Raw genomic sequence first — 17,176 nt, forward strand, 5'->3', positions numbered from 1 at the left:
TTCAAGGTTTAATGTCCCTTTAAGGAAAGTTAATCTCTTAATAATATTTGATGAATGCCCTTCCTTTAAGACAGAATTGTGGTGGGGCTTACTTGTCAAAAACCACTTATTGTTACCTCTAGCTGTAAAAGTAATAGCCATGTAAATGAAGTGTGTTTCATTGCCTCCTCCACCTCCTGCATGTTTCGCTTATCCAGGGCCCCATCATAATGGGGGTAACTCTAAAACAGGTATTCCACTGCTTACAAAATGGTAGGAAGGGTGAAAGGACGTTGGTTAGTTTCAACGTAGCTGCTGTATAATAGGAAACCACTTAGGCCACTTTCACACTTGCGTTTTTGCCTAATCCGGTAGAAATCAGCAAAAACACTTCTGTTACTGATAATTTAACCAGTCTGCATCTGTTATGAACGGATCCGGTTGTATTATCTTTAAGATAGCAATGACAGATCCGGCATGAGCACCATTCTAAGTCAATGGGGGACAGATCCCTTTTGTATTGTGTCCGAGAAAATGGATCCATCACCATTGAATGCGTTTTGCTCTGCATTCCATGATGGAAAGAAAACCGCAGCTTGCTGCGGTTTGCTCTCCGGTATGGGAATGCAACCAAACGGAACCCAATGCATTTGGGATCACAATACCGGAAAAGTTAAATGCAAGTGTGAAAGTAGCCTTATATAAATATATATATATATATATATATATATATATATATTTTTTTTTTTTAATAACATCATTCTGGTTTGCAAACCGGAATTCTATTTCGTCATTAAGTTGCGTTATTACTTATTAGTCAAGGTGCACAAATACATAGTTAATACGGTTGAAAAAAGACATAAGTCCATCAATGTCAGCCATGCTGAAATTTCTTTTGGGAGAAATCTGTATACTCTGGTGTCGTAGATTCCCACTGATGAGACATATGTTGTTTTAATGACTGGGATGGAGGGGAAATGCATGTATAATGGGGTTGCCATTTATGAAATCACACTACATGCTGCTTCATCTAGGACCCCTGTGAACATAGTAGGTTGACTATTTCTGCTTGTTTGCAGCGGAATAACAGGATATTTTCTCAGCTAAGACAAGTAGTTTTTTTTGTTTTTTTTTACTGTGTATCAATTAAAAGCTAAGATTACTGCTGGTAAATACAAGCCATCCGTAATCCAAAAGAGTGGGATTATTTTACAGAGATGTTTTGCTGTTAGATTTTGCCCTGTTTATGAATTTTTGAAGTTTATTCATGTGTACAGTGAGGAACAGAAGTATTTGAACACCCTGCAATTTTGCAAGTTCTCCCACTTAGAAATCATGGAGGGGTCTGAAATTCACATTGTAGGTGCATTCCCACTCTGAGAGAGAGAAAAATTAAAAAAAAAAATCAGGAAATCACATTGTATGATTTTTAAACAATTTATTTGTCTTGCACTGCTGAACATAAGTATTTGAACACCTGAGAAAATCAGTGTAAATATTTGGTACAGAAGCCTTTGTTTGAAATTACAGAGGTCAAACGTTTCCTGTAGTTCTTGACCAGGTTTGCACACACTACAACAGGGATTTTGGACCACTCCTCCACACAGATCTCCTCTACTGTAGATCTGTCAGTTTTCGGGGCTGCCGCTGAGCAACACGGAGTTTCAGCTCCCTCCAAAGATGTTCTATTGGATTTAGGTCTGGAGACTGACTAGGCCACTCCAGAACCTTGATGTGCTTCTTACAGAGCCACTCCTTGGTTATCCTGGCTGTGTGATTTGGGTTGTTGTCATGTTGGAAGACCCAGCCACGGTCCATCTTCAATGCTCTGACTAAGGGAAGGAGGTTGTTGCTCAAAATCTCACAATAAATGGCCCCATTCATCCTGTCCTTAATACAGTGCAGTCGTCCTGTCCCCTTCACAATAAAGCACCCCCAAAGCATGATGTTACCACACCCATGCTTCACAGTAGGGATGGTGTTCTTGGGATGCAACTCATCCTTCTTTTTCCTCCAAACACGACGAGTGGAGTTTAGACCAAAATGTTCTACTTTGGTCTCATCTAACCACATGACTTTCTCCCATGCCTCCTCTGGATCATCCAGATGGTCATTGGCAATGGGAACTTCAGACGGGCCTGGACATGTGATGACTTGAGCAGGGGAACCTTCTGTAAAATGCATGATTTGAAACCATGACAGCGTAGTGTTCTACCGACAGTGACCTTTGAAACTGTGGTCCCAGCTTTATTCATGTCATTGACCAGCTCCTCCCTTGTAGTTTTGGACTGATTCCTCACATTTCTTATCATCAGTGATACCCCACGAGGTGAGATCTTACATAGAGCCCCAGTTCGAGGGAGACTGACAGTCGTCTTTAGCCTCTTCCATTTTCTATCAATTGCTCCAACAGTTGATCTATTTTCACCAAGCTGCTTGGCAATTGCCCCGTAGCCCTTTCCAGCCTTGTGGAGGTCCACAATTTTTTCTCTGGTGTCTATTGACAGCTCTATGGTCTTGCCCATGGTAGTAGTTGGTGTCTGACTGACTGTGGGGTGGACAGGGGTCTTTAAACAGCTCAGACAGGTGCTACTAAGGTAGATTAATGAGTGGAATAGAGGTGGACTTTTTAAAGGCACAGTAACAGGTCTTTTAGAGCCAGAATTCTTGCTGTTTCTCATGTGTTCAAATACTTATGTTCAGCAGTGCAAGACAACTAAATTCTTAAAAAATCATACAATGTGATTTCCAGATTAGATTTTTTTTTTTTTCTGTCTCCCAGAGTGGGAATGCACCTACAATGTGAATTTCAGACCCCTCCATGATTTCTAAGAGGGAGAACTTGCAAAATCACAGGGTGTTCTAATACTTCTGTTCCTCACTGTATATACATGGCTGTTCCAATTCCACTATGTGTTAACTGAATGGAAAAAAAGAACAGATAAGGTAAATTACTGTGTGCAGAAAAGAAGCTACCTATAGACTATATGATTTAGGCTGGATGCAAGAGATGAGCAAATCGATTCACATGAATCAAATTTGCTAAAAAATTTGCTAAAAAATGGACAGGCCCCGCTGCTAAGAGGTGCTCAACTCCTCCTTGATTGATACAGCCAGACATCTCACCTGGCCCTGCCAATCCTGTCTCTAAACCATTGCTCAGAGTAGCGGTGCAAGCACAGAGGCCCTACTACTGCTATCTGAGCAGTGCAGATTTGACTGCACATGCGCTGCTACACTTCTGGATGTATCCAGACATCAGCAGTGCATGCACAATTGGCATATGTGCTGCTTAGGTAGCAGCAGCAGAGCCTTTGCGCTTGTACCACTACTTGGAGCAACAGCGTAAGCACAAGATTAAAGGGGGCCCTGTCAATCAAGGGAGAGGGGGCAGTCTCTTGAGCAGCAGGACCAGACTCTCACTACTCAAGGAGATAAGGAGATGCACACATGTTAGTTGGGTCCGGACAGTTTTTTTTTTTTTTTTGCAGAGCCAGGCTTGTCTCAGATGCTGCTGATGTCATGGGCCCATTGGGCTGACATCATAGATTGGAAGCTGATTTACAAAGCATGTAGAGTGCATAAAATTCACAAGGGAGCATGATTTTATATGGCCGCAAGCAACCTGTCCTACGATGTGAGTAGGACTGATTGCCTCCACTTGCAGAGCTGCTTAGGGGGGTGAAGGGGAAGGTCCTCACTGCACTACACTCCAGATCTTGCATATACTACACGTTGGTGAGCTTTCCTATCAGGCTGCTCAGCCATGATGGCATATTGTAGGCAGGTTCACATCATTGCCATGTATTTTGGAGCAATGTAAAGTATAGTGAGCACCTGTGAGTAATAGCCTTCCATTATCCCCAACTGACCAGAAGAGTGCTGTAAAAACTTCCAGCTGGTCAGCATGGTCACCTATGATATGCCTGGCCTTTTATATTGAATATAGCGCAATAATATACAGCTTTACTGAGATATGTGTCTGCTGAATATTGAATAATTGATGAGACGACCATATTATGATCCTCCATCTTGTATTCTGAAGGTGACACTATCATCTTGTGACGGACATTGAAATATTATGCAGCACCGTAGGTTGTTTATAGAGATGTCAGTTAGCAAAGATGGCAGATATTAATAAATAGGACTTGAGTTTTTTCTTTCCTGACGGCAGCAGGGTACGAATTGTACATTGTAGTCATATGTGAAAGTTAGTATCTGTGCATTTTTATAGATGTATTGCTTTCACATTTTTCTGATGCTCCAGCATACAGTAATGCTATGGTGCAGCAACAGAGAATGAAATGGTGCTCATTTAAAGAGGCTATCTATATTGAGATAACCTTGTTTTATACAGTATGGCAACTGAAAACCCTGTTGATCACCAGCTCAGATAGGGAGTTACTCTGATTACAGAGCTGTGGATTACATCATAATATGCCATCTAATGAGATAAGTGGACACCATTGATTTCCCTGAGCAATTGCCTTTTGTCTTATTTTACATAAAGGCCATTTACACAGGCAGGGGATTAGGGCAATTATCAAAGAAATGTGAACTAGCGCTCGTTTCCGATATTTCCCCCATTAGAGTGCTTCTCCCAATCACCCAACGAAAAAGAGCAAATGCCTATTCATTGGTGATTGCACTTTTTTTTGTGGCACTCGCAAAGGACCTGAATGGGGACAGTTGATTGCAGAAGTGATCGCTCCTCCCCTACAGAGGGGATAGTGCTTGTAAAGGCAGCTCTAACCTCTGCTCAAAGCAAGGCAGTTATCAGGAACGAACCGTTTGTCCCAGATAATTGCCTGTGAATCGACACCTGTAAAAGAGCCTTAAAATTATGTCTTTATGAATCAAAAATACCTGGAAAGAATAGTAGAGAAAGTAGGGTAATGTACAGGTGAAACTCGAAAAATGAGAATATCGTGTAAAGTTCATTTATTTCAGTAATGCAACTTAAAAGGTAAAACCAGGGCTTTTTTTCTGGCGGAACGCACCGGAACGGCGTTGCGCCACCTTTTGACATCGCAGCCTGCCATGCTCCAGCATGGCAGGCTGCGATGTATCAGCGAGGAGGGACTGGGAGGAGGAGCTGGGGGCCGGTGCGTTCACTGTGCTCCGGCCCCGCCGCTCCAGTACAGTTAGAAAATGTGTAATTCAATTCATAATGATTCATGCTGCCCCCTTTGTAGTATAACATTCAATATATCCTACTCACAGGGCTACTGTTATATCGTAATGCAGGCCGGCCGGGCAGACGACCGGCAGCATGACTGACGTCACGTGCCTGCCCGGCCTACTTTATGAATGAAGCAGGCGGCATAGGCACGTGACGCCAGTCAGTGACGCTGCTGCTCGTCTGCCCGGCCGGGGTGCATTACGATATAACAGTAGCCCTGTGAGTAGGATATTTTGAATGTTATACTACAGAGGGGGCAGCATGAATCATTATTAATTGAATTACACATTTTAAAACTGTACTGGAGCAGCAATAGGGGGTCTGTGGATGACACTGTTAAGGAGGGGGGTCTGTGGATGGCACTGTTAAGGGGGGGTCTGTGGATGGCACTGTTATGGTGTGGGGGGGGGGGGTCTGTAGATGGCACTGTTAAGGGGGGTCTGTGGATGGCACTGTTATGGGGTGGGGGTCTGTGGATGGCCTTGTTATAGGATGGGGGGGTCTGTGGATGGCACTGTTATAGGATGGGGGATCGGTGGATGCCATCCACAGATCCCCCATAACAGTGCCATCCCCAGATCCTCCACCCCATTAACAGTGCCATCCCCAGATCCCCCATTAACAGTGCCGTCCCCATCTGGGGGGTTTCTTTGCTGGGCTGGACTTTTATAGCCCCCCCCCCCCTTAATTTTACTTGAATCCCTGTTCTCTAAAGGGGCGGTTTTAGGGGGCATTCCTAGGGGTGGGTAGGGACGTGGCCAGGGGAGGGGGGTGAGTTCCACCACCTTTTCTCTGAGAAAAAAAGCCCTGGGTAAAACTAACATATGAGATAGACTCATTACATGCAAAGCGAGATATTTCAAGCCTTTATTTGTTATAACTAGGATGATTATGGCTTACAGCTTATGAAACCCCAAAGTCAAAATTTTGAGGTCCCCTTTGCTCAGGGGGTATGGATTAATTAGCTGACTAGAGTGTGACACTTTGAGACTAGAATGTTGAACCTTTTCACAAAATTATAATTTTAAGCTGCATTAATGCAATTCCTTTTAATTTTCATTACTGAAAAAATGGACTTTTGCACGATATTCCAATTTTTGGAGCTTCATCTGTATATGGGGCCACTCCTATGCCATTTGCTTAGGCGTTTGTATTTCAACTTGCCTAATCCTTTTATTCTTAGGGGAAACAAGCCACCTTCAAAAGTGTCCAGAAGCAACTTATCCCGCCATGCGTATGAGCAGACATGCATACTGAGAGATGGGGTTGGGTGGGCAAGCGTTAGCATAACCTGTAATTTACATGATTTTTAGCTTATCTCTGTATACAAACACTTCACTGTAATTTACATGATTTTCAGCTTATTTATATACAAACACTTCATTGTACCCCTTTCTGGTAGAGCATAGCCTGATCAGCATGGAAAAGCTTACAGAGAAAAATAACTAAAATAAAACATAACTGGCCAACATAACTGAAGAATGAAAATCAAAAATAGGTAAATTGACCACATAGACATTAAAATAGTATCATTCAATATTATAGGAGACTTGTCTACACACAGTGCAATTTTACGTGGATACATGCAAACCTATAATGTGGCCAGTATATAATATGAAATGACCTGGATTCTCTCCTGACATGTCTATATTGGTGAAGACTTGTATACTCCATATCCTGCAGCATCTTTTCCCAGAACTCAGAGCTGCGCCATTCTTCTGTTATTCCTCCCATCTGTCTGCACTGACGCTGACACCCAGCTGTCAATATTTTCATACATTTCTAGGAAAAATACCAAGGATTCAAAACCCACTGCTAAAATTAAAGGTACACCAAGGAGAATGCAGGTATTTACTAAAACAGAGAATACAGGTCCACTTTAAATTCAAGTATTCTCATTAAAAGGAAGCTGAATTTCTAGGCAGGATAGTATTTGGCCCAAGAGATTGACCTAGTGAAAAAGATCGGGTCAGCTGCTTTCACATATACTAGTTGCATTTGCATACATGTCTGCTTGCTCATGTTTCATTATAAGGGATAGGTAAGGATTTCTAATAATTTATGAATGACAGTACAATACATGCATACAGTAATGAACTGGTGGCTGCGAGCCTTGTCAGAAACAAGTCTGCAAGAAAAAGCAAATCTCACCATGACAATAGTTTTTGTTTTTACTTTGGAGGAATCACATATACATCAGACAGGAATCATTGACACTGGTTGTCCGTTTCAAGCCAATCAATGCTAGACTGAAAGTCTTTTGTGACACTTGCTAAAATGTCCGTTTCATTGCAAGACAAGGATCAATACGTTTATTTAAAAAGACTTTTGGAAATAACAAAGGACTTTGATCGCTTAAAGCAAAATGAAATGAAGGAGAACATACATCCTTTATATATTCTGAATGTAATGAATTTGTTTCATTAGTGAAAAACAAAACAAAAAAAAACTGTATTTTAAAAGACAAGTCAATCCAGATCACCCCCTCCCAACCTTATCATGTATTTGAACAAATGACCACCCTATGACTGGAAAGTGCTGACAAAGTCTGCTATTTTTATTCCATTCAGAGCAGGACAAATACATTGCCAACAATTCATTGATCAAGTCACAGTTTCAATAGAACTGATTTTTCTTAGCAGGAAGGTAGGAAAGGTTGGTTGTATAGAAAATTAGACCATGAGCAACAAGCAAAATAGCTCCTTTCCACTCATTTTTTTTTCTGCATCCAAAAAAATAATACTGCCATGTAATGCCTAAATAATTCCGCCATATAGGATCTAGAAAATACTGCTATGTGGTGCTCTTATAATACTGATATAGGTTATCCACACAATACCTGTGATTTAAAGGACATTTGGCATCTGTGGCTGACCTGTTGCATATGTTCTTGGTGTTCTTGCATTCTACTTATTTTGAACTAAAATCCATTTTTTAAATTGGTCTTTATTATTAATATTGAGCCCTTTTTTCTGTACAGAGCTGAGATGCCCTAGTAGCAGGATCTGAATTTTCTCTCTGCCCCATCAGGCAGCTGCTTATCTCTACTCTCAGAACTTATAAAGACTCATCATAGCTCAGTTCTTATCTTACTGAAGGTAACAAGATTTCAGACAATGATACCCAGGGACAAATACACAAATATAATTGGTTATACTGTACATATACATTATAACTAGTGACAACATAAGTCAGGGACTTACTTGAGAAATAGCCTTGACTTGGCATCAGATAACCAGAAAAGCCATCTGAAGATAGAATTGGCCCTTATCAACATAATTTACCAATATCTATAGTGTAGGTTCGATATTATGAATATTAACCCTAGTACTAAATGCCCAATATAGAACTCAAGTTTCTAGTTATGGTCTGAATATTAACCCTAGTACTAAATGCCCAATATAGAACTCAAGTTTCTAGTTATGGTCATGAAGAAGACATGTTCATGGCATTAGCAGATGTTTGAAATTGATTTTTCAAACAAATGATTCATTTTCTAAGCTGTTTTTTTCTGTTAAATGGAAGGCTGCAGGTGAAAGGAAAAGGTAAAAGCTCCATTCTGATGCTTCAAACGTTAACTCAACAGTTTGAAAGAACATAGACATCCATTGTGATGATATTTGTCACAACAGAATAGTAACTTTTAGACCTGAATACTGAATAATAATAAAGAATTTCATGAATTAGGGGAGAAATCGATCAATCCCTCAAGCACGTACTTTTAACAACTCCATTAGCAGCCCATTGTGTTTAGGTAGTTTAGGTTAGAAGTGTCTCGTTTTGATAGACTTTTTTGAAATGAGCAAATCGCGTGTGTACACAGAGTAGACCTTTTCAAGTGTAAATTAAAAAAGGCACAGTGGACGTACCCTGCAGTGATCCATTACTGTCATTGATTTCAAAAATCCATTGTAAGATGTATGCCAAATAAAATCAGGGCGGCTATTGTCTTCACCAAGCAAATGGTCCTCTTGACCTGTTTTGTATTGTGTCTTGGTATAAAGCCTGTCATATTATGTCAAGCAGGAAGTTTGTGGTTTAGAGGAGCATTATTACATTTTTGTCATGCTTATTGTTTTGTTTTTTTGCCCAACTTCAGCCTTTTGTCCCAAAAAACCAAACCTAAGGCGATTGTGCCTGAGGTTTCCTTTTCCATTTCATTCTCTGCTAGGACTTGACAGAACAGATTGGAGGTCTCCATGGAGTTCATTTCACACATTACATAGAGGTATCACAATATAGAAACTCGGCAATGGAAACCAATAGGCATAGAAACAAAATAGTACATTACTGCTTTAGATGGTGATCCTTAAAGTTAATGGTTAGTGACTTTGTGCTATGAAGCCTGCGCATTACCTGACAAATATTCTATGTCAAAAGTTCTTGTTCTCGTTCCATCAGGAATATGACTATAATGTGTATCTGCCTCATCAGTCAGATACGCAGGCAAAAACTTCTTGCTGTGGTTAACCCTCATCAACAGAGCAGCAGCCTCAATGATACTGATACGGCTGGATTTTGGAGACCTCTAAAATGGAGAATGAGCTGTCCAGAGGCTAATATACTGGTCCTATTTTTTTAACGTAATAAACCATAGATTTTTTGCTATAATGTCATGTTTCATTAACAATAATAATAATAATAATGGTAATTTAACCACTTCATTACTGAGCCACTTTTCACCTTAAATCCCAGGCCGATTTTTGAAAATCTGACATGTATCACTGTATGTGGCAATAACTTTAAAACACTTTTACTTATCCAGGCTATTTTGAGATTGTTTTCTCGTCACATATTGGACTTCATGACAGTGGTAAAATGGAATTTAAAAAAAATCATTTTTATTTATAAAAAATACAACATTTTCCCAAAATTTTGAAAAGTTAGCAAATTTCCAAATTTCCATTTCTCTACTTTTATAATAGATAGCAATAACGCTGAAAAATTGTTATTGCTTTACATTCCCCATATGTCTACTTCATGTTTGGATCATTTTGTGAATGCCATTTAATTTTTTTGCGGACGGCTTAGAAGTTTAGAAGCAAATCATGATCTTTTTCAGAAAATTTTCAAAACCCACTTTTTAAGGACCAGTTCAGGTCTGAAGTCACTTTGTAAGGCTTACATAATATAAACCACCCAAAAATTACCCCATTTTGTTAACCCTTTAGGTATTTCACAAAAATTAATGGAAATGGAGATGAAATTTCAGAATTTCACTTTTTTGGCAGATTTTATATTTGAATCCATTTTTTACAGTAACAAAGCAAGGGTTATCAGACAAACAAAACAATATATTTTGCCCTGATACTGTTGTTTGCAGAAACACCCATATGTGGTCATAAACTGCTGTATGGGCACACGGTAGGCTGCAGAAGGAAAGGAACACCATATGGTTTTTAGAAGGCAGATTTTGCTGGACTGTTTTTTTGTCACCATGTCCCATTTGAAAAAACCCTGATGCACCCATAGAGTAGAAACCCCAAAAAAAGACCCCATTTTGGTAACTACGGGATAAGGTGGCAGTTTTATTGGTATTATTTTAGGGTACATATGATTTTTGGTTGCTCTATATTATACTTTTTCTGAGGCAAGGTAACAAAAATAGCTGTTTTGGCATAGTTTTTTTTATTTTTTTGTTATTTACAGTGTTTATCTAAAAGGTTAGATCATGTGGTATTTTTATAGAGCAGGTTGTTACAGACATGACAATACCAAATATGACTACTTTTTAAGTTGTTATGTTTCAGTTTTACATAATAAAGCATTTTTAAAAATAATATGTTTTATTGTCTCCATATACTGAAAGCCAGTCTTATATAGGGGCTCATTTTTTTTCAGTATGAGATGAAGGTTTTATTGGTGCTATTTTGGGGTGCATATGACTTTTTGATCGGTAGGTATTACACTTTCTGTGATGTAAGGTGACAAAAAATGACTTTTTTGACACAATTTTTTTATGGTGTTCACCTGAGTGGTTAGATCATGTGATATTTTTATGGTGCAGGCTGTTACGGACATAGCAATACCTAATATGTATACTTTTTTGTTTTCACTTTAGCACAATAATAGCAGGTTTAAAGCAAAAAAATATCATATTTTAATGTCTCCATTGTCTGAGAGCCATAGCTTTTTTATTTTTTAACTGATTGTCTTAGGTAGAGTCTAATTTTTTGCAGGAAGAGGTGGCTGTCTGAGTTGTACTATTTTGGGGGGCATACACCTTTTTGATCGCTTTTTTTTATTACGGTTTTCACCTGAGGGGTTAGATCATGTGATATTTTTATATAGCAGGTTGTTACGGATGTGGCGATACCTAATATGTATACTTTTTTTATTAAAGTTTTACACAATGATATCATTTTTTAACAAAAAAAATCGCGTTTCAGTGTCTCCATAGTCTGAGAGCCATAGTTTTTTTTATTTTTGGGGATAGTGGGTAGGGTATAATTTTTGTGGGATGAGATGCTGGTTTGATTGGCATTGGGTTTCATATGACTTTTTGATCGCTTGCTATTACACATTTTGTGATGTAAGGTGCCAAAAAAAGACTTTTTTTACACCTTTTTTTTTTGCAGGTGTTCATCTGAGGGGTTAGGTCATGTGGTATTTTTATAGAAAAGGTTGTTACAGACGTTGCTATACCTAATATTTATACTTTTTTTATTTAAGTTTTACACAATGATATCATTTTTTAAACAAACAAAAAAAATAATCATGTTTTAGGTAGGGTATGATTTTTTCAGGATGAGATGATGGTCTTGATTCACACAATTTTGCGGTGCATATATGTTTTTGATCGTTTGCTATTGCACCTTTTGTGATGTAAGGCGTCAAAAAAATGACTTTTTGGGGGAAAACTTAATTTTTTTAAACTTTTTTTTCACTTGATTTTTTTGTCCCTCTCTGGGACTTCAACTTTAGGGGGTCTGATCCCCTTTACAATGCATTACAATGCTTCTGTATTGTAATGCATTGGCTGTAAGTGTATTACCACTGTAATACACTTACAGCTTCCTGCCTATGAGATCCAGGGGGCTGGATCTCACAGGCGCTCCCGGAAGGCAGCCATGATGCCTAAGGAAGGCATCGGACTGCCTTTCCTGCCATGGAATCCCCATCACAGCAGCGCTGGGACCCCATGGACACCGACACCCATGAGGACACCGCACGTGCCACGGTCAGCACTGACCACAGCCGTGCAAGGGTTAATGCGCTGGCATCGGTGATTTCACCGATGGCGGCGCATACAGCAGGGGTCCGGCTATCAGTGACAGCCAGACCCCTGCCTCTGATCGGGCAGGCGCTGATCCTGCACCTACCCGATCAGCGTGCCGTACCTGTACTGCGCTTGGATTTCTGTCCCGCATTTCTGTGCCGTAAATGTACGGCACTGGTATCATACAGGTTAATGCAGAGTTCTGCATGAGACTTTGGATACTGTTTGCAATTCTGTATCTGGTGGCTCAGTGGTTAGCACTTGTGCCTTGCAGTGCTGGAGTCCTGGGTTGGAATCTGACCAAGGACAACATCTGCATGGAATATGTACAGTACAGACCAAAAGTTTGGACACACCTTCTCATTCAAAGAGTTTTCTTTATTTTCATGACTATGAAAATTGTAGATTCACACTGAAGGCATCAAAACTATGAATTAACACATGTGGAATTATATACATAACAAAAGAGTGTGAAACAACTGAAAATATGTCATATTTTAGGTTCTTCAAAGTAGCAACCTTTTGCTTTGATTACTTCTTTGCACATTCTTGGCATTCTCTTGATGAGCTTCAAGAGGTAGTCACCTGAAATGGTTTTCACTTCACAGGTGTGCCCTGTCAGGTTTAATAAGTGGGATTTCTTGCCTTATAAATGGGGTTGGGACCATCAGTTGCGCTGTGGAGAAGTCAGGTGGATACACAGCTGATAGTCCTACTGAATAGACTGTTAGAATTTGTATTATGGCAAGAAAAAAGCAGCTAAGTAAAGAAAAACTAGTGCCATCATTACTTTAAGAAATGAAGGTCAGTTAGTCTGAAAAATTGGGAAAACTTTGAAACATGTCCCCGAGTGCAGTCACAAAAACCATCAAGCGCTACAAAGAAACTGGCTCACATGCAGGCCGCCCCAGGAAAAGAAGACCAAGAGTCACCTCTGCTGTGGAGCATAAGTTCATCTGAGTCACCAGCCTCAGAAATCGCAGGTTAACAGCAGCTCAGATTAGAGACCAGGTCAATGCCACACAGAGTTCTAGCAGCAGACACATCTCTAGAACAACTGTTAAGAGGAGACTGTGTGAATCAGGCCTTCATGGTAGAATATCTGCTAGGAAACCACTGCTAAGGACAGGCAACAAGCAGAAGAGACTTGTTTGGGCTAAAGAACACAAGGAATGGACATTAGACCAGTGGAAATCTGTGCTTTGGTCTGATGAGTTCAAATTTGAGCTCTTTGGTTCCAACCACCATGTCTTTGTGTGACGCAGAAAAGGTGAACGGATGGAATCTACATGCCTGGTTCCTACCGTGAAGCATTGAGGAGAAGGTGTGATGGTGTGATGGTGTGGTGGTGCTTTGCTGGTGACACTGTTGGGGATTTATTCAAAATTGAAGGCATACTGAACCAGCATGGCTACCACAGCATCTTGCAGCGGCATGCTATTTCATCCAGTTTGCATTTAGTTGGACCATCATTTATTTTTCAACAGGAAAATAACCCCAAACACACCTCCAGGCTGTGTATAAAGGCTATTTGACCATGAAGCAGAGTGATGGGGTGCTGCGCCAGATGACCTGGCCTCCACAGTCACCGGACCTGAACCCAATCGAGATGGTTTGGGGTGAGCTGGGCCGCAGAATGAAGGCAAAAGGGCCAACAAGTGCTAAGCATCTCTGGGAACTCCTTCAAGACTGTTGGAAGACCATTTCAGATGACTACCTCTTGAAGCTCATCAAGAGAATGCCAAGAGTGTGCAAAGCAGTAATCAAAGCAAAAGGTGGCTACTTTGAAGAACCTAGAATATGACATATTTTCAGTTGTTTCACACTTTTTTGTTATGTATATAATTCCACATGTGTTAATTCATAGTTTTGATGCATTCAGTTTGAATCTACAATTTTCATAGTCATAAAAATAAAGAAAATCAGAAGGTGTGTCCAAACTTTTGTCTGTACTGTATGTTCTCCTCATGTTTGTGTGGGTTTCCTCCGGGTTCTCCGGTTTCCTTTCACACTTTAAAAGCATACTGATAGGGAACTTAGATGGTGAGCCCTATTGGGGATAGCCAATGCTTATGTCTGTAAAGCGCTGCGAAATGTAGTAGCACTATATAAGTGTGTAAAATACATAAAATAAATAAACTTACAATTGGTGTGCTATATAAAGGCTGCCTTCACAAAAATTAAAGGGTTGTATATTGTATAGTATATAGATGTATTTGCCACTGTTTCCCCAGGGAAGACCTTGATGTGTAGATGTCTATAAAAAATAGAGCTCAGATGGATATGAAATATTGGATAAGTGGATAAATATAAATGGGATGGAAGTTCTCAAAGATGAGCTTTGTTGAGAAGTGATCTTATAAGTAAAGAATAACAGTATAAATAATAATAATAGTTTAATAATCAGTATAGTTTCTCCACAGTCAGAGTAGTTGAACTTTGAAACGTAAAACAACAACAGATACTTAATTTAAAAGCGATTGCTGCATTTAAAGGGGATATCCAGGATTTAGATAGTGATGACCTGTCCTCAGGATAAGCCATCAATATGAGTTTGGCAGTTATATGACTCTCGGGATACCCACTGATCAACTGTATGAGGAGGCCTCGGCTCTCCATGAGCACTTAAGCCCCTTCCTAGGCCATGTGGTGTCATGTTCATCATCACTGGCCTAGAAGAAGATTAACCCCATGCAGGTGAATTGGCCTGAGTAGCAAAACCAAGCACTGCCGCTATCCAATGTATGGTAATGTACTTGGTAAGCTACTCACCGGAGTGCTGCAAACTCCTCAAACAGCTCATTGGCAGGGGTGCTGGGAGTCCAGACGCCATCAATATCATACTGATGATCTATCCTGAGGATAAGGCACCAATATGTAAATCCTAGAAAACCCCTTTAAAGAAGAGCTAGATACTCATGACGGGTATTGAGAGTTATAATTTAGTTAAAATTATAGCTATAATTTTATAATTACAGAGACTGATTTCAGTTCTCTGTTGTATTTCACAGGGGAACAATCAGTATGTGGAGCCCTAAAGTATTCCCATGGCCTACAAGAGAAGCCTTGGGGAATAAATAGAACTCTTTGTGGCTTCCCTCGCCTAGAGTCTTCTATGTATATTAACCTCTGAACCTCCAAATCAGACACTTTAAATACTCAATTAAAGGCCCTACTTACAGATTTTAATTAATTTTTTCTTACAAACTATAGAACTTAAAGGTACAATTCCATCAATTTTTAATCATTTATATACAGCCTGTAAGTAAACAGTCTATGTCATTTTTTTTCTTTATAAAAAAAAAAGCTAGATTTTCAGGATACAATTTTTTGAAGTCACTGCGTGCATTTTGTTTTCTGTCCTGACTCTTTAACGTCTTCCTTGTTTGGACTTTTAGCTCGGCAAACAGTCATAGCCCCTTTAATGACTCCATTAGATCATTACACATTATACTAATCAATTAAATGCTCTTCCATATTCATCTCTATCTAGGCCTAGAGAACAATACAGCTTTCATCACAGTTCTACACCTACTATTATCATGAGGATTACCCTTCCGATAACATCTTCCCCTCACAGCAGCAGTAAACTGATAGTGGATTATTTAAACAAAATAACACTATTCTGTATTTTATTTTAAATGGCAAAGTACTGCCAAATGAAGAAGGAAAAGTAAAAAATTCTAAAAACATTTGTTTTCTATGAATATTGAAAATTACTCCTTTCTGATTTCACTTAATTGTTGGAAGGTTTAGTCAGAATTAGTAGTGTTGAGCAAAGTTTTCAAAAATTCCATTTGGCTGCTTTGCCAAATTTTACAAAAACATTTGCTTTGTAACTAATTACTTTGTCACGAAGTGCATTTCTTTGTAAATAGCAGGAGAAATTGCGCCGCCCCCTTCATTGAACCCCTCAGATGCCAAGTTCATCACTGATCGCGGCATCTGACTTTAATAGTTAAGTCTATAAATTAAAAAAATAATATTAAGCAGTCATTCTGACTAGTGTTCAGCGAGTCAAAGTGCACGAAGTGGATGTCTATCTGAATATCAGGGAAAATTTGATACGCCACAAAGCTGAATTTTCTCATGCTTTGTGGTAATTAAACGATTTTCCCTGAAATGGAGTAAAAAATAGTTTAAAAGAAACATAGTTCTTTCTTCCATTTGACCGCAAATAGCCCGCCACCATCTTGATTGACGATCCAGTGCGAAATCTTGCGCGGCCCACAATGACGTCATCACATCAGATGTCACTGCGCACAGGATTTTGTGGGATCTTCAATCAAGATGGCAGCAGCAGGCTCTTCTCACTCAATCGGATGAGGTATGATTTTTTTTACCCCATTTTAGGGGAAATGGATTTATTACGACAAAGGAAATTCGGCTTTACTGCGTATCAAATGTTACTTGAAATTCGGATAGAAGTCCACTTCGTGCACTTCAATTCGCTCAACACTAATCAGAATGGCTGCTTAAAATACTGTGCACAACCTTCCCTAAGAGAAGTTGAAGGGCTAAAGACCCAAGCAGTCTACTTAATCTCGAACAAAGCCGGGCAACTCCAACTTTCTTCTGCATAGCTGATATGAAAGCCACAGGTTGTATCTAGTTAACGGTGTGTCTTCTTTCTGCTAGGGCCTGGATATATTTATATTTATAGCATGTACCTTTCCTGCCATTTCTCAGAACAGAGAAAATTACAAATGATAGTTAAAGTTCGCAAAGCAAAGAGATCCAGTAAAGGGGATGATTGTGAAGTCACCTCTGCTGATTAACACCAAGGTCTGCATATT

At 39.6% G+C, this 17,176-nt stretch overlaps 1 protein-coding gene across 4 annotated transcripts in view; it reads left to right on the forward strand.

Annotated features, from left to right (window-relative positions):
- TENM3 (teneurin transmembrane protein 3) overlaps positions 1-17,176 on the forward strand; it is a 1,312,080-nt gene that overhangs the window by 1,101,730 nt on the left and 193,174 nt on the right. The window lies entirely within an intron of this gene.

This window comes from Bufo gargarizans, chromosome 1 (assembly GCF_014858855.1).
Source record: "Bufo gargarizans isolate SCDJY-AF-19 chromosome 1, ASM1485885v1, whole genome shotgun sequence".
Lineage (NCBI taxonomy): Eukaryota > Metazoa > Chordata > Amphibia > Anura > Bufonidae > Bufo > Bufo gargarizans.